The sequence below is a fragment of the Zingiber officinale genome, chromosome 6A, assembly GCF_018446385.1.
Source record: "Zingiber officinale cultivar Zhangliang chromosome 6A, Zo_v1.1, whole genome shotgun sequence".
Taxonomy (NCBI): domain Eukaryota; kingdom Viridiplantae; phylum Streptophyta; class Magnoliopsida; order Zingiberales; family Zingiberaceae; genus Zingiber; species Zingiber officinale.
In genome coordinates this window covers 26841238-26859984 of record NC_055997.1, presented here as the reverse complement: position 1 = coordinate 26859984, position 18747 = coordinate 26841238, and the positions used below count along the sequence as shown (strand labels likewise).

Sequence of the window (18747 nt, the reverse complement as noted above, 5' to 3'; positions counted from 1 at the left end):
TCTTAACTTCTGAAAAAAACTTTTTCCTTTGTTGATGAGAAAAATCCGGAGGTAACACTCCACTAGAAAGGAAATTCACAAAATCTGCGTACCAAGGAGTTTTCACACTTGATAAGGCTAATAAGTGTTCATCCGGGAATATGTCATCAATAGGCAAATCAAAATCCACCTCATTTTCTGACTTTTGAGCTATTCTAGACAAATGATCCGCTACTACATTTTCAGCTCCTTTCTTATCCCTAATCTCAAGGTTGAACTCTTGCAAAAGTAAAATCCACCTGATTAACCTAGGTTTAGCGTCTTTCTTTCCAAGTAGATACCGGATAGCTGCATGATTAGTATATACTATTACTCTTGATCCCACTAGATAAGATCTAAATTTATCAATAGCAAATACCACTGTCAATAATTCTTTTTCTGTAGTAGAATAGTTTACTTGGGCTGCATCAAGTGTTTTACTTGCATAATGGATCGCATGTAAAATCTTATTTCTTCGCTGTCCCAAAACTGCTCCTACAGCAAAATCACTAGCATCACACATTATTTCAAAAGGAAGATCCCAATCAGGTGCTTGGATGACTGGAGCTGTTGTAAGAGCACTCTTGATTTTATTGAAGGCTTCAATACATTCGCTATCAAAACAAAACTCAACATCTTTAATCAACAAATTAGTTAATGGCTTGGAAATCTTTGAAAAGTCCTTAATAAAACGTCTATAGAAGCCAGCATGTCCTAAAAAACTCCTAACTCCTTTTATATTGATGGGTGGGGGTAATTTGTCTATTACTTCCACTTTTGCTGGATCTACCTCAATACCACGCTCTGAAATTTTATGCCCCAAAACTATTCCTTTCTTAACCATAAAATGACATTTTTCCCAGTTCAACACTAGGTTTGTATCTTCACACCTTTTTAGAACAGTAGAAAGATTTGACAAACAAGAATCAAAGTCATTCCCATAGACTGAGAAGTCATCCATTAAAACCTCCATAATTTTTTCTATTAAATCTGAAAAAATTGCCATCATGCATCTCTGAAAAGTGGCTGGAGCATTACAAAGCCCAAATGGCATCCGACGATAAGCAAAGGTACCATAAGGACAAGTAAAAGTAGTCTTCTCCTGGTCTTGAGGATGAATTGGAATTTGAAAAAATCCAGAATATCCGTCCAAGTAACAAAAGTAGGAATGTTTAGCCAATCTTTCAAGCATTTCATCAATAAATGGTAAAGGGAAATGATCCTTCCTTGTTTCTTTATTCAACTTCCGATAATCAATGCACATTCGCCACCCCGTCACTGTTCGTGTTGAAATTAGCTTATCTTCTTCATTCTTGATAACAGTCATTCCTCCTTTCTTTGGAACCACGTGGACTGGACTCACCCATTCACTATCCGAAATTGGGTAAATAATCCCTGCATCAAGAAGTTTAATCACTTCCTTCTTTACTACCTCTTTTAAATTTGGATTTAGTCTCCTTTGATGCTCAATTGAGTTCTTGTACCCCTCTTCAAGTAAAATTCTATGCATATAGAGAGATGGACTAATCCCTTTTATATTATCAATTGTATATCCAATGGCCTTTCTATGCAACCTTAACTCATCCAACAGTCTCTTTGTTTCAAACTCATTTAACTGAGCATTAATTATAACTGGATAAGTAGAATTCGGCCCAAGAAATTCATACTTAAGATTTGGTGGTAATGGTTTAAGTTCAAGTTGAGGTGGTACTATTTCTGGTAAAACTGGCTCTTGTTCTATCAACATAGTCTCCTCCTTAGCCAAGCTTTCTTCTAACAACTCTTCATTGTCTAAAGACAGATCATCCTCCTTATGATCACCAAGACATACCCCCTTTTCTGTTGAAAATGCTTTTTCACCAAACATTTTTGATAATGATTCACAACACCAAGGAAATAATGTTTGGAAATCGTTTTGATTCAAGATAAGCCCTTTTTCAACATCATCCTTTTCTCTAATGATATCCATTGTTAAGAATGAGCTATCTTGCTCTGCCCAATCATTGGAATTTTGCGTAATTCTGCCAACTATCTCAAAAGTTTCTTCTAGACTTTTTTTCAAAAATGATCCTCCAGATGCTAAATCCAGTTGATTCTTATTTGAGAAAGAAAGCCCAACATAGAACAAATGCATAATTAACCATTTCTCAATTCCATGATGTGGACATAACTACAGAAGAGAAGAATATCTTTCCCAGGCTTGGTATAATTTTTCTCCATCCAATTGCTTAAAATTTAAAATTTGACTTCTCAAATAAGTAGTTTTCCTTGGAGGGAAATATTGGTCAAGGAATTTTTGCTCTAACTCATCCCATGTTCTGATACTTTGAGACTTTAGAGAATCGTACCATCTTTTTGCAGCATCCTTCAGACTAAAAGGAAAAGCAAGCAGCTGAACAATATCAGATGAAACTTCTTCATATTTCAAAGTATAACAATATCTATAAAACTCCATCAAATGGGAATAAGGATTTTCAATCTCCAATCCTCTAAACTGAGTTTTCTGAACCATGGAAACAAAAGATGGTTTGAGTATAAAATTTCTTGCTTGTATGTTAGGGTAAACAATTGCTCCCATTTGTTTTGCAGACTTCAGAGCTCCATAATCTCCTAGTGACTTGCACACCATGTTCAGATATTCTTGTTCTTCCATTTGCCTTTGCAGAATTCTTCTTTTATGGAAAGTTCTGTCAATCTAGGGGTCAAAAGGAAAGAATTCCCCTGCAAAGTTAGATCTTCGCATACACAAGAACAAGATAGCAAATGACAATTCAACAGAAAAAAGAAAAATAAAAGAATCAAAAATGCAGAATTGAATTTGTACAAAAAGAATTAACAAGAAGTAAAAGTTATACAAGAGAGTAAAAACAGAAATCTAATGATTAGTTACAACTATGCAATATGAAAGGAAAACAAATGTTATGTTTAGTATAACTCAATTGATAATTCCTAATGTTATAGCGCAGTCCCCGGCAACGGCGCCAAAAACTTGTTACGCTCCGCAAGTGTACGGAAATGTCGCAAGTAATATAAAAGATTATCGTATCCACAGGGACTGGAATAAGCACTAGAAATGTCTCAATGCGAATTAGCTAAACAACTATCCAATCGTTTCAAATGCAAAGTGAAGGTAAACAAATCTAATATTAAAGATCAACAAACAAGAGTTTAGTGTTTTGGGTTATGATAAAGGGAGATTCTAGGAGTTTCGGTTTCTTTGTAAGGTTTCTTGAATGTAAATGGTTCACCAATTCTTATCCCTCAATTGCCAAACACTTGTAGAAAGTTGTCGGTTCTCTCTTGCAATAGATAACCGGCTAAGGACTGAGAAATGTATCTAAATATGATCAATTAGACGTGAACCTACGTTGTCCTTACACAGAAGCGCACCTATTACTATGCCTTCCTCGGATATCAACATAGAAGCCCACAACTTATTAATCTATCAAGATACAAGAAACTAATCACAAAATCCATCCTACTCTCTTGAATATTCCTATTTCCTCTTCAAGATTATCTCTCAAACGTCCTTACACGGGCTTGCACCTATCACGTGGATCCCTCGGATGATCGAGTGAGAGTTTATCTTTACAAAGTCCACAAGAAATCCAAACAATCAATCAAGAATGAGAATTAAGCACAAATCACCATTAATCATTCAAGATCTAATTGATACAAGCAAGACAATGTCATTGAAACAAGAAAATGGCAAATCCATATGAGATTACATCAATCCATCATACAAATACTCCCTTAATCCTAGAATACAAGATCTACTCCATGAATCGAGGAAGAATACCCGAAGAAATAAAGATTACAAGCATTTCTTAAATCCCCAATCCAAGAAACCAAGAAAAGGGGAAGGAGAAAACTTATCTACGAAGAAGCCTCGTCTTCGGATCCAATCCTCGCTCCGGAGTCGAAATCGTCAAGAACTCCCTTAGAATCGCCCAGAAATCCTCCCAAGAATGGGAGGAAACCACCAAATCTTGCCTTCTCCCAAAGGGGGAGAGATCCCCTTTCAATTCATGAAGGAAGGTTTAAATAGAGGAGGAAATCGGGCGCCACACGGCCCCACGACACGGCCGTGTGAGATTCACACGGCCATGTCCAGTTCCCTCTCTGCCAAAGCTGCACGGTCGTGTGATTCCACACGGCCAGGACCCTACTGTTCTCTGGAAGTGCTACACGGTCGTGTGGTGCACACGGCCGTGTGATGCACACGGCCACCACCTGCTTGGCCTCTGGAAACCTCACACGGCCGTGTAGATCCACACGGCCATGTAAGGCATCTGCTCTGATTTCTTCAAATCAAGACACGGCCGTGTGAGATTCACACGGCCATGTCCTCTTCCCTTCCTGTTAAGACTACACGGCCATGTGTGGTACACGGCCTGATGCTCTCTCCCTTCAATTACTTCTAAGATTGCCCGAGGACGCATAATCTTCACCAATTTTGACTCCTGTGTACAGAAAATGCACAAAAAGCAGATCTCCGAACCAAGAGAGTAAATATGCTAAAAGGAAAGCTGGAAGTATAAAAATACATAGATCAAGCATGCTCAAAGTATGTAAATGTGCGTAAAAACATGCATAAAAGAGTATATAATCTATGCACATCATTCGGCCACCACCACCATGCTCCAAGGGATGCTAGAAAAGAGGCTTCTTTTCTCTCCTTTTCTCCTTCTTAGTTTCGGCCACCAAAGCTATCTCCACCATGAGAAGGTTTCGGCCACACAAAGGAGAGGAGAGGAAAGAAAAGGTCGGCCACACCCAAGGAAGAAAAGAGGGAGAAAAATAATAGAGTTGTTCATCATGAAGCCTCCTCTACCCCCCTCTTTTATAATCCTTGGTCTTTGGCAAATAAGGAAAATTTAATAAAAACTTCCTTAATTCTTTTGCCATTGAAAAGGAAAATTTATTTAATTAAAAATAATTTTCTTTTCATCATGATAATGGCTAGCCACCTTTAATCCCTTAATCAAGGAAATTTTAATTCACACAAGAATTAAAACTTCCTAATTTGCTTCCGGAAATTTATAAAAATTTCATAAATAATTTTGCCCTTCATAGTGGTTAAAAAAAAATTTATAAATTAAAATCTTTCTTTTAAAGATGTGGATAAAAAGAAAGTATCTCTAAAAATTAAAATCTCTTTCAATCTACAAATAAGGAAAGATATCAAATCTTTTCTTAATCTTTTGTAGAAACTTATAAAAGAGAATATTTAATTTTTAAACTCTCTTTTAAATAATGAACATGTTTAAAAAGGAAAGTTTTCTTAAAATTTAAAATCCACCTTTGAATCAACAAATAAGGAAAGATTTCAAATTTTTAAACTCTCTTTTAAACATGTGGATGATTTACAAATAAGAAAAGTTTTTAATAAAAATTAAAACCATCCTTTTAATCTACAAATAAGGAAAGAGATTAATCTCTTCTCTTAATCTTTTGTAGAAAGCTATAAAAGGAAATTTTAATTTGTAAACTCTCTTTTAAATCATGATATCCACATAAGAAATAATTTTAATAAAAAACCCTTTTAATATTCTAGTGCCCGGCCACCTAAGCCTGGGACCCAAGCTTTGGCCGGCCACCAACTTGGCTCAACCATTTGGTCTTGGCCGGCCCTAGCTTGGGTTCCAAGCTAGCTTGGTCGGCCCCATTGGATGGGAAAGAAGGTGGGTATGTGGTGGCTATAAATCTCTATATACAAGAGGCTACGATAGGGACCGAGAGGAGGAATTGGTTTTGGTCTCCCGATGAAATAAAGCATCCCGTGTTTGCCCCGAACACACAACTTAATTTCATCAATAATAATTCATTCCACTAAAGAACTATTATTGAACTACCGCACCAATCCCAAATTACATTTTGGGCTCCTTCTTATTATAAGTGTGTTAGTCTCCCTGTGTTTAAGATAACAAATGTCCACTAATTAAGTAAGTTACTGACAACTCACTTAATTAATATCTAGCTCCAAGAGTAGTACCACTCAACTTCATCGTCATGTCGGACTAAGTCCACCTGCAGGGTTTAACATGACAATCCTTATGAGCTCCTCTTGGGGACATTCTCAACCTAGATCACTAGGACACAGTTTCCTTCTATAATCAACAACACACACTATAAGTGATATCATTTCCCAACTTATCGAGCTTATTGATTTATCGAACTAAATCTCACCCATTGATAAATTAAAGAAATAAATATCAAATATATGTGCTTGTTATTATATTAGGATTAAGAGCACACACTTCCATAATAACTGAGGTCTTTGTTCCTTTATAAAGTCAGATAAAAGAAACGACCTCAAATGGTCCTACTCAATACACTCTAAGTGTACTAGTGTAATTATATAGTTAAGATAAACTAATACTTAATTACACTACGACCTTCCAATGGTTTGTTCCTTTCCATCTTGGTCGTGAGCTACTGTTTATAATTTATAAGGTACTGATAACATGATCCTCTATGTGTGATACCACACACCATGTTGTCTACAATATAAATTAATTGAACAACTACATTTATCATAAATGTAGACATTTGACCAATGTGATTCTTATTTCTAGATAAATGTTTATACCAAAAGCTAGGCTTTTAGTATACATCCTAACAAAAACTTCCTTTAATGCTTGTCATGGCCGACCCTATATTTGTGCTCTAAAAAAAGGAAAGTTTTAAACATAAAATTAAAACCTCCTTATTTGTTTTCGGTAAGAAAATTTTAATAAAAAATTTTTCTTTTAAATCCCTTGTTGGTTATAAAAGGAAAATTTTATAAATAAAAATCTCTCTTTTAAAAACATGTGGATGATTAAAAAAAGAAGAGTTTTATCAAAAATTAAAATTTTTCTTTTAACTACAAATAAGGAAATATATCAAACTTTTCTCTTAATCATTTGTAGAAAGCTATAAAAGGAAAGATTTTAAATTTTAAAAACTCTCTTTTAAAACCATGGCTTCCACAAAAGGAAAAAATTTAAATTTAAAATATCCTTTTATATTTTATGTGGTCGGCCACCTAGCTTGGGCTCCAAGCTTGGCCGGCCACAACTTGGCTCCATCCTTTGGCTTGGCCGGCCCTAGCTTGGGCTCCAAGCTTGGCTTGCCCGGCCACAACAAGATGGGTAAGAAGGTTGACTTTAAGTGGATATAAGGCTTTATAAATAAGAGGCTATAATAGGGACCGAGAGGAGGAATTGGTTTTGGTCTCCCGATGAGCTTGAGCTTCCTATGTTCGCCCCGAACACCCAACTCAAGTTCATCAATAATAACTCATACCACTAAAGAGTTACTATTGCACTACCGGACCAATCCCATATTACAATATGGGTTCCTTCTTATCATGAATGTGTTAGTCTCCCTGTGTTTAAGATATTGAATGCCCACTAATTAAATGAGTTACTGACAACTCACTTAATTAATATCTAGCTCCAATAGTAGTACCACTCAACCTTATTGTCATGTCGGACTAAGTCCACCTGCAGGGTTTACATGACAATCCTTATGAGCTCCTCAAGGGGACATCACCAACCTAGATTACTAGGACACAGTTTTATTCTATAATCAACAACACATCATATAAATAATATCACTTCCCAACTTATCAGGCCTATTGATTTAACGAACTAAATCTCACCCTTTGATAAATTAAAGAAATAAATATTAAGTATATGTGCTTGTTATTATATCATGATTAAGAGTACACACTTCCATAATAAAAGAGGTTTTGTTCTTTTATATAGTCAGTATAAAAAAAACTACCTCAAATGGTCCTGCTCAATACACTCATAGTGTACTAGTGTAATTTTATAGTCAAGATAAACTAATACCAAATTACACTACAATCACTCTATTGGTTTATCCCATTCCATCTTGGTTGTGAGCTACTATTTATAATTTATAAGAACTGATAACATGATCTTCTGTATCACACCAAACACCATGTTATTGTTGGTTAGTCCTAGGAAAATGTACCAATTCCACTGTATAAAAAATTTTTATACAAGTGTCGAACCTTTCCTTAAATAACCTATTGTGTTCTTTAGAAGTTAAATTAGGAATCGCAGACGGAACTTAACATCATTGATTCCAAATTTAACTTATCTGTTCTTAATGGTTTAGATTTGAATCACAAACGGAACTTAACACTATTGATTCAAATCCACATATGTTATTAATTCCATTAAATATTAATTTCTAAAATTGGCTTCCAAGACTGCATGGTGAGGCACATGGCCTTCTTGGATATGGGAGCAACCACCACTGCCTAGACAAAGCCTTTTAAGGAAAGCTAATATTTAATTTCCTTAAATAACTCTAGGTTAACCAAAAAGAACAATCAAATCACAAATTCAAAAAAGAAGAAAACACAAACTCGAAAAACTAATTTAAAAAATTAGATCTAATGCCTCTTGTGTTTGGAATTCTTATAAAAATAAATAACTAGCATGATGCGAAAAACAATTGCTAATTATACCTTCTCTTTGTAAACTAATGACCTCGAGATCTTCTGCCGTATTCCTTTCCTCGCCTTGGACGTCGTGTGGGCGACGATCCTCCAAGATGAACACCACCCAAAAGCTTTCTTCTCTTCCTCTAAAATCCGGCCACCACCACCACCAAGGAGAAGAGAGCAAAGGGAAAGGGAGAAGAGAGAGGGTCGGCCACCAAGAGATCTCCAAGCAAGAGAATAAGAGTTGTATCTCATGAAGCCTCCCCACTCCTTCTTTTATAATACTTGCCCATGGCAAATAAGGAAAGAATTTTTACAAAAATTAAAATCTTCATCTAATTTTCCTTTTCCCTTTTAATTTTTCCTTTTCTTTCCTCTTGATTGAATCAATCGCCAAAAATTAATTTGATAATTTTATTTTTTTAATATGGCCGGCCACCTTGCTTGGGCACCAAGCAAGGGTGGTCGGCCCCCATAAGAGGAAAGGAATATTATTTTTTATAAAATTTTACAAGAAGAAAAACTCTTATAAAATTTTACAAGCTCTCTTTCCTAAAGTAGGAGTTAAAAAAGGAAAGTTCTAAAAATTAAAACCATGTTTTAAAATTTAAAACTTCTCTTATAAAATTTCCTTTTTTAACATGGTGATAGAAAATTTAATTTTTAAAACTTCTCTTCCTTTTTCCTAAACCATGAGGATGGTTAAAAAAGGAAAATTTTAAAATCTTTTAAACTTTCTTTTAAAACATGTGACCAAATTCAAATAAGGAAAGTTTTTAAAATTAAAATCTCTCTTTTAAAACTTATAGTTTTCTACAAAGAGAAGATTTTAAAAATTCAAAAACAACCCTCCTTGTTTGAATTATTGTGGTAGACCCCTACTAGCTTGGTCACCAAGCAATAGGGTCGGCCCCTATAGAAGAGGATGTGGCCGGCCCTTGCTTGGTCACCAAGCATTGGACCGGCCCCCTTCTTGGACACCAAGATGAGCTTATATTTGGATGGACCTGAGGCTATAATGAGGCTATGACAGGGACCTAGAGGATAAATTGGTTTTGTCCTTCCGATGAGCTTGAGTATCCCGTGTTCGCCCCGAACACACAACTCAAGTTCATTGATAATAACTCATTCCACTAAAGAGTTATTATCGCACTACCGCACCAATCCCAAATTACATTATGAGCTCCTTCTTATCATGAGTGTGTTAGTCTCCCTGTGTTTAAGATAATGAATGTCCACTAATTAAGTAAGTTACTAACAACTCACTTAATTAATATCTAGCTCCAAGAGTAGTATCACTCAACTTCATTGTCATGTCGGACTAAGTCCACCTGCAGGGTTTAACATGACAATCCTTATGAGTTCCTCTTGGGGACATTCTCAACCTAGATAATTAGGACACAGATTCCTTCTATAATGAACAACACACACTATAAGTAATATCATTTCCCAACTTATCGGGCTTATTGACTTATCGAGTTAAATCTCACCCATTGATAAGTCAAAGAAATAAATATTAAATATATGTGCTTGTTATTATATTAGGATTAAGAGCACACACTTCCATAATAACTAAGGTCTAGTTCTTTTATTAAGTCAGTATAAAAAAGAGCTTACCTAAATGGTCCTACTCAATACACTCAGAGTGTACCAGTGTAATTTATTAATCAAGATAAACTAATACTTAATTACACTATGATTATTCCGATGGTTTGTTCCTTTCCATCTTAGTCGTGAGCAACTATTTATAATTTATAAAGAACCGACAACATGATCTTTTCAGTGTGACACCACACACCATGTTATCTACTTATATAAATTAATTGAACAATTACATTTAACAAATAAATGTAAATATTTTCCAATGTGATTCTTTTATTTCAAAAATAAATGTTTACAAAAGCTAGGCTTTTAGTATATACTCCAACAGTTATCTACAATATAAATTAAATGGACAACTACATTTAACTAAATGCAGACATGACCAATGTGATTCTCATTTCAAAATAAATGTTTTATACCAAAAGCTAGCCTTTTAGTATACATCCCAACAATCTCCCACTTATACTAAAAGACTATGCTGCCATAAACGCTGCCATACATCTGATTCCCATCCCCTCAACATGCCGATCAAAAGCTTTCGCCGGAAGGGCCTTAGTGAAAGGATCTGCCAGGTTATCTACTGATGCAATCTTGGCGACAACAACTTCTCCTCGCTTTACGTTGTCTCGTATCAGGTGGTGTTTGCGCTCAATGTGTTTACTTGCCTTATGGGCTCGTGGTTTTTTCGAGTTTGCTACTGCATCGTTATTATCACAATAAATTGTGATGATTTTTGGCAAACCAAGAATCACATCTAAGTCCATCAAAAAGTTCCTGAGCCATACAGCTTCTTTGGCTGCCTCAGAGGCTGCCACATACTCAACTTCCATGGTTGAGTCTGGAACGCATTTCTGCTTAACACTCCTTCATGCTATGGCTCCACCTCCTAAAGAAAACACATAACCTGAGGTAGACTTACTATTGTCCCTATCTGATTGGAAGTCAGAATCCGTGTAACCCACAAGGAGCAAATCATTTGCTTGGTAAACCAGCATATAATCTCTAGTCTTTCTCAGGTACTTTAATATATGCTTTACAGCAGTCCAATGTCCCTGTCCTGGATTACTTTGATATATGCTAACCATGCCCATGGTAAAATAGATATCCGGTCTCGTGCATAACATTGCATACATTAGGCTTCCTACAGCTGAAGCATAAGGAACTGCCTTCATTTCCTCTATCTCTTTTGATATCTTAGGAGACATCTCTTTAGATAAAGATACTCCATGCCGAAAAGGTAGAAAACCTTTCTTGGAGTATTGCATGCTAAAACGAGCTAGGATAGTATCGATATATGAAGCTTGGGATAAGCACAGCATTCTTTTCTTGCGATCCCTTATTACTTTGATCCCTAGAATATGCCCGCATTCTCCCAAGTCCTTCATATCAAATTACTTGGACAACAATACCCTTATTCTGACAACATTTTGGTATTGTTGCCAACTATCAAAATGTCATCTATGTATAGTACAAGAAATATCACCACGTTTCTGTCACACTTCTTGTATACACAAGACTCATCCGGACACTAAATAAATCCATAAGACTGGATTACTTCATTAAATCGGATGTTCCAAGATCTTGAAGCTTGCTTCAGTTCATAAATAGACCGATTGAGCTTACATATAAGATTCTCTTTGCCCTTTGCAATAAACCCCTCTAGTTGCTTCATATGGATGTCTTCTTCAAGACTTCCGTTAAGGAAAACTGTCTTGATATCCATTTGCCAAACCTCATAATCCATATGAGCAGCAATAGATAAAAGTATCCGGATAGACTTAAGCATAGCTACTGGCGAAAAAGTTTCCTCATAATCGATTCCGTCTTTCTGAATATACCCCTTGGCAATAAGCCTTGCTTTGAAGGTTTCCACATTCCCATCTATCTCTCTTTTTCTATTGTAGATCCATTTATATCCAATAGCTTTTACACCATTTGATGGTTCTACTAGCTCCCAGACTTTGTTAGAATACATAGATTCTATTTCTGAATTCATTGCTCTTTGCCAAGATGCTGCATCTTTATCTTGGAGTGTTTCATCATATGTTCGGGGATCAGGTTCATGTTTACCTGGGATCAAGTCCAAAGACTCTCCCAAAAACATAAATCTTTCAGGTTGCCTAACAACTCTCCCACTACGACGAGGCACTATTTATAGTTGTATATCATTTGTGTTACGTGTTGCAGTTTCTTGTGATATTTCATCTTGCACTGTTGGTACTAAAGTAGACGTGTCCTCTCCCATTTCTTCTAGAACAATTTCACTCATGGGCTTGTGGTTCATTACATACACTACAACAAAAATAGCTTTTCGCAGCTTACTATTAACAGCGCACATTAAAAGCACGCCGTTAATAGTATTATGAACGGCGTGCATATTGATGCGCGCTGTTAATAGTATAAACTTAAAGAAGGAAAAAAATTACGTCTAGATATTAACAGCGCACATTAAAAGTATGCCGTTAATACTATAAATATTTAATAACAATAACGGCATGCAAAAATAAGCACGCTGCGAATACTTTTTAAAATTATTAACGGCATGCAGCATGCTGCGATTAGTTTAAAAAATAATAATAATAATAAATTATTATTTACGACCATGATTAAAAGGAATGTGTTTTGACCCAGCATGTTTTGACCAACTTTAATTTTTTTTTAAATTATAGTTTAAAAGATAGTTATCTTTAAAAAAAATAAATTAAACAAAAATATGTAAATAATAAAAAAAATACATCCAACCCCAAAAGCCGATCAATAATAAACATGGTTAAAAAAAATAAGTAAAGAAAAACTTAAAGTAAGTAATTAAATAAAAATGTAATAAGTAAAAAAACACAATTAAAATAAAAAAAATGCTAGGTTAAAAACATAAACCGGATCAAAGCCGCCGAAGCCATCGCCGCTTCCTCTCCCACTACAGGAAAATTGATCTATTGTGATATTATCTTAATGACACTTATTTCTAAGTGTCATAATAAATACCTTATAATGACATTTATTTAAAAATAATACAAAAATAAAATAAAATATCATGTTAGATTCTTTATCTTGACATTTCTAATAAATGCCATTATTAATCCATTAATAATTAGTTTAATCTATTAATAATTAGCCTTAGCAAAAATCCAAACCCTCGTCCGCACTTGTCACACCCTCCGCACTTTTCCCTACGGCATCGAAAAACTTCTCACGCTGCACGTTGTAAGATATCAGAAAATTTAAATAATAAGGTTATTTGAGAAATAGCCTTATAAAATTTTTCCGGAATTTTTAGAAATTTTCTGAAAAGTTTTCGGATCTCGTACGACGGGTTTTAAGGGGGCAAATTGACGGCACGGATAAAGCCTGTTTGGGATACCCATTTAAGTGAGGAAATATTTTATTTATATAATCCTTTTTCCTTATTTTCTTTCCCAAACGCCGAACCTTTCTTCCCCAACCCCTCGCGACCCGACTTCCCTCTCTTCTCTGTTCTCTCTCGCGAACGATCGACGCCGACGGAGCAAGGCTTCAGCTCCGGCGATCTTTTCTCTGCCGGAATCGACCCTTAAGCTCAGATCCAGCCAAAGCCCTTCTCCTTCTTAGTCCGATCTCTCTCTTCTCTCACGCGGAAGATCCGACGCACCCGACGCCGGCAGAGGGCAACTGCTTTCCGACGATCTGGGCCTCTTCGCGTCGCCTGAGGACCGTCGCCGGATTCTTGAAGGTGCTGACGCTGTCCAAGCTCTTCCGATGGAGCGATCCCTTCCTCGGCCGGTTCTTACGCGTGAGCGACGATGGCTAGGTGGCTAGGGCACGGTGGAGGGCTTGGTTTTGGTTGTTTCCGACCGATTGACCCTTCGTTTCCTCCTTCTTGAGTTGTTCACATAACGATCCGTGGCTCCTCAAAGTAGATCGGATTGGGCGATACCTTCTGGAGACAACCGATTGAGGTAAGCTTAGGTCTTCTTCTCTGTTACCGATCCTCTTCTTCTTTTCGGTTGAATTAGGTTACAGATTTGGAGATGTTGGTATCAGGGAGGTGTTCTTGAGCTGCCAGGAAGAGGCTAGAAGGATGGTTAATTGATCAGTGATCTCCCTGCTTGACCTCCTGTTGTGATCCGATTGATTCCAATGAGGTTGAGTGCTGTGGATCAACAAGCACGACTGTGAAGTGAGGTTCTGTGTACTGTAGGTGTTCTTGGTTCTGCTCTACTTGTTCCAGCATCAACAGTAGCTGTGATTTGAGGTAAGGTGTAGGAATTAGGGTTAATTGGATTACTAGATCAGTTAGTATGATTGGTATATCATTAGTCGATACATATTGTAATTAGTTGTTGATTGTGTGTAGATTTATTTAGTTTAGAATTAATCTAATGGATAAGAGTTCATCTCCTCTTAGGTTTGTGTATATCGATCCTAATTCTCCCATGTTTCTACCTCTTTTTCTAACAATTAGGATAAGAGTTCTATGATAGAGTTCTAGGTTTTCCATACTTTATTTTCTTTTCTTTTTTTTTAATATCTTTTTTGTTTTGTTCTATGATAGAGTTCTAGGTTTAGTATGTATATTATCTTGATGACATATTAAACGTTTTCTTTCAACTTAGGTTCCTGCAATCTCTATGATTCATTTGCAATCTAGTTTATTGAACTATCTCTCTTATAACAATAGCAAATATGTTTGGCACAGGCCAAAGAATGATCATATTTATATACTGTTATCCATAAAAAAAATTAACTTTGTGGCAATTACACGATGGAAGGACATAATACCAAGGAAAAACTTTGTCAGTTACCTCTACCTATTAAAATATAATGATAGGTTTTTTCAAGTTTTGTAATTACAAGTTTTGTAAAACTTGTGTGAATAATACATGATATTTATTTGTTTAAAATATAATGATGTAGGAATCAATTTTTTATATGTGATTTTCTTTCTTGGTAATCAAAAAGTTAACTTGCATGTTTGATTGTTTTGGAGATTTTTTGTCTTAATGAGTGATTCACCTTTGTTTAGAACCCTCCCAAGCTGGCTACTCCTCTATTTGATACTAAAATGGCAGAGGACCCTAAGATGACATACATAGACCTAGATAATCTTCAAATTGTGTTTTGAACGAAGAGGTATTTACTTATATTCGCAAGCATGTTATATATAAGTCTGCCACTAGATTCATGTCTTTAATGTACTGTTGAATTGATAGCACTAATTCTTTTCCGCACAGTAGTGTTTGGTCTTGCATTGTGATGGCGTCTGAGTGTTGGCTTGGTCTCTGTTGGCTTGCTACATATCTAGAAAGCTCCATGATTTGTGCTAAGGTAGTTCTTCTCAACGAGCATATCTGAGATGGAACTTCCATGCTACTTGCTTTTCCGAGTTTGATTTGCTGCTACAAGATCGGAAAGATATTATGTAATTGTTGTTCCTTCTGGTCGAACAGTTTCACTTTTCCGTCTTAGTTTCTTGTATGTTCTTTGTTAAATAATTATGTGGATTTAATTCTTATCGGTAACAGCTGAAGCGTATCCAATTTGGAGTTTCCAGCTCAAAATATCAGTAGATTTGTTGTGGTAGTGCCTTAACAGGATTTGAGACTTCTCCATTCAGGTAGGTTATGCTCGTTTGACTCACATTATGGTAATTATTTTTAATTTTTTATAATTTAAGTAATAAGTAATGATATATGTATCTTTTGAATTGTGTCGTAATGATTTTGTATATATTTCTATATTTAAGGAAAAGACAAGTCCGGTAGATATAAAAATTACAAGATTGCAAGTTTGGATTGAAGGTCACAAGAAAAAAAATGGGGAGCCTAGTACTCAAGCTGTTGGAGAGAAAATAGTAAGCATGTCCACTCATTTTAGATTCCTTTAGTATTTTATTTCACTGATCTTGTTTTTCATAAGAATTTATACTTAAGATCTCTATTTATACAGCCTAAAATGTTTTTTCTGTACCTCCTTGTACATGTGTTCAAGCTGTTTTTTACTTGTGAGTTGGTACATGTGTTCAATTTCAAGTGGACCTAATTCGACCAAATGATGAAATGCAGTTTCTCGATGATGCAATAGGAAGCACGGTCGCATGATTATCTAAATTTATAGTATTGTGTGATTGATATATATTATACTAATTTGTTTGGATTGTAAGTTGAATTGTTGTTATGTAATTGCTAGTTTATTAGAGATTTCATATATTGTTTTAGATGTTTTGAGTTTTTGTGGTATAATGAAAAGCTATGACTTTTATTAATTCTGTATGGATTTGATTTGTACTAAATTTGTTGTAAAATTTTAATTTATTATTTTTGTCAATTTTTTTTAATATAGTTAAGACCATTAACAGCATACGTTTGCACGCTGTCGATACTATTTTTCGCAGCACGCAACGCACGCCGCGGATACTATTATTCACGGCGTGCTTTCCGCGCTGCGGAAAATACTATCGTGCGTTGCACGCTGCGAAAAATACTATCCGCAGCGCGCAAAGCACGTCGCGGATAATAGTATCCGCGGCGTGCTTTGCGCGCTGCAGAAAATACTATTCGCAGCGCGCAGAAGCACGCCGCAAATAATTTATGACTTTCAACAGCTTTTAACTGTGCAGCGCGCAATGCGCGCTGCGAAAAGTGAATTTGCATGCTGCGAAAAGTCATTTTTGTTGTAGTGATAGTCCTCTTCTAAAAATCGGGCATTAGTGCTAATAATGACTTTCTGATATTTAGGACTATAAAATAAACCACCTTTCGTTCCTTTAGGATAACCTATAAATAAGTGAACTTCTGTACGAGATTCCAACTTATCAGCATCTCCCTTCAGCACATGTCCTGGACTACCCCAAATCCAAACATGACTCAGACTAGGCTTACGCCCATTCCACAATTTTATGGGAGTCGAGGGTACTGATTTAGAAAGTATCAAGTTCATAATGTACACTTTCGTTTCTAAAGCATATCCCCAGAATGAATTTGGTAATTCTGAATAACTCATCATCGATCTAACTATTTCCATAAGAGTCATATTCCTTCATTCTGCCACACCATTCTGTTGGGGTATACCAGGTGTCTATAATTGGGATTGAATCTCAACCTCTGATAAGTAATTCCTAAACTCTCCTGAGAGATACTCGCCACCATGATCAGACTGTAGTGTCTTGATAATTTTATCATGACGTTTCTCCACATCAACCTTGTACTCTTTGAACTTATCAAAGCACTCAGACTTGCGGTGCATCAAGTAAATGTACTCATATCTCAAATAATCATCTATAAAAGAGATAAAATATTCAAAGCCACCTCTCGCCTGGATAGTTATAGGTCCACACAAATCAGAATAAACCAATTCCAACACATCTTTTGTTATATACCCCTTGGCCTTAAAAGGTCTCTTAGTCATTTTTTCTTCCAAACAAGATTCGCAAATTGGAAAGTTTTTCAACACTAATGAACACAATAGTCCATCGACTATTAGCCTTTGAATCATACTCAAGTTAATATGACCAAGTCTTAGATGCCAAAGATATGTCTGGTTCATTTTCGAAGGTTCTTTTCTCTTATTAGAATTAGAGGATGTGTTATTAATTTCCAATTGTTGATTTGTGGGAGTTATTAGATTTAGAGTATACAAATTGCCAACTAATGTACCAGAATAGATAACTACCTTATTTTTCTTGATAATCACTTTGTCATCAAAAGAAACAGTATATCCATCCAAAAACAGTTTAGAAACTGAAATTAAATTCTTTCTAAAACTTGGTACATAAAGATAATTTCTCAAAATCAAAGTTCTATTCCTATCAAATGATAAGTAAACATCTTCCACTGCAACAGCCGACACTTTCGTAGCATTGCCCATGTAGACAGTTATCTCTCTTTCATATAGTTGTCGGGTTTCCTGGAACCCCTGCAATGTATTACAGATATGATCAGTGGCTCCTGTATCTACACACCAGATACTGATAGATAACACCGCTAAACATGTTTCAACTACTAGAGAATAAGATATACCTTTATTGTTCTCTTTCCTACGAGGACAGACCGTCTTCCAATGTCCAAACTGCTTACAAATGAAGCACTTGCCCTTCGGCTTCTTCACTTCTGCTTTTAGTCCAGTACCTAGAGATTGATTTACTTTCTTTGCCGAGCCAGCTTGTTTCTTCTTCTTCTTCTTGCCTTTGGACTTAGAAGTAGAAACATTTTCAGCAAAGTGAATTTGAGAATTATGATGAAATAGTCCTTCTGCTACCTGAAGTTCTGTCAGTAGTTCCACCAATGAATAAATCCTTTTATTCATATTGTAGTTCAGGCGGAACTACTCAAAACTTTTGGATAACGTTTGGAGAATAATATCGACCAGGGTTTCCCCATCGATTTCAACTCCAAGGATTTGTATCTCGTTCAAGTAAGCCATCATTTTGAGGATATGATCCCTTACGGGTATCCCCTCTGACATGGTAGTTGTCATTAAGTTTCTCATAGCCTCTTACCTAGCAGCCCGATTTTGATGTCCGAAGAGTTCTTTGAGATTGTACATCATGTTATAGGCAGTAGGCATGGATTGATGCTGATGTTGTAGCACATTTGACATAGAAGCCAAAATATAACACCACGCCATCTCATCTGCCTTGACCTATTTCTTATGATACTCAATCTCCTCTTCATTAGAATCACTATTAG

General features: G+C 35.9%; 1 long non-coding RNA gene across 2 annotated transcripts; it reads left to right on the top strand.

Annotated features, from left to right (window-relative positions):
* Window positions 1-14842: 14842 nt before the first annotated feature.
* On the top strand, window positions 14843-16078 carry LOC121993823. 2 transcript variants are annotated; one of them, XR_006115425.1, is made up of 4 exons: window positions 14843-15193; window positions 15298-15388; window positions 15615-15677; window positions 15807-16078. It is a non-coding gene; the product is annotated as an uncharacterized LOC121993823 (long non-coding RNA). The 2 variants fall into 2 exon arrangements; XR_006115426.1 differs by having other exon boundaries at window positions 14847-15193; window positions 15615-15828.
* Window positions 16079-18747: the final 2669 nt, after the last annotated feature.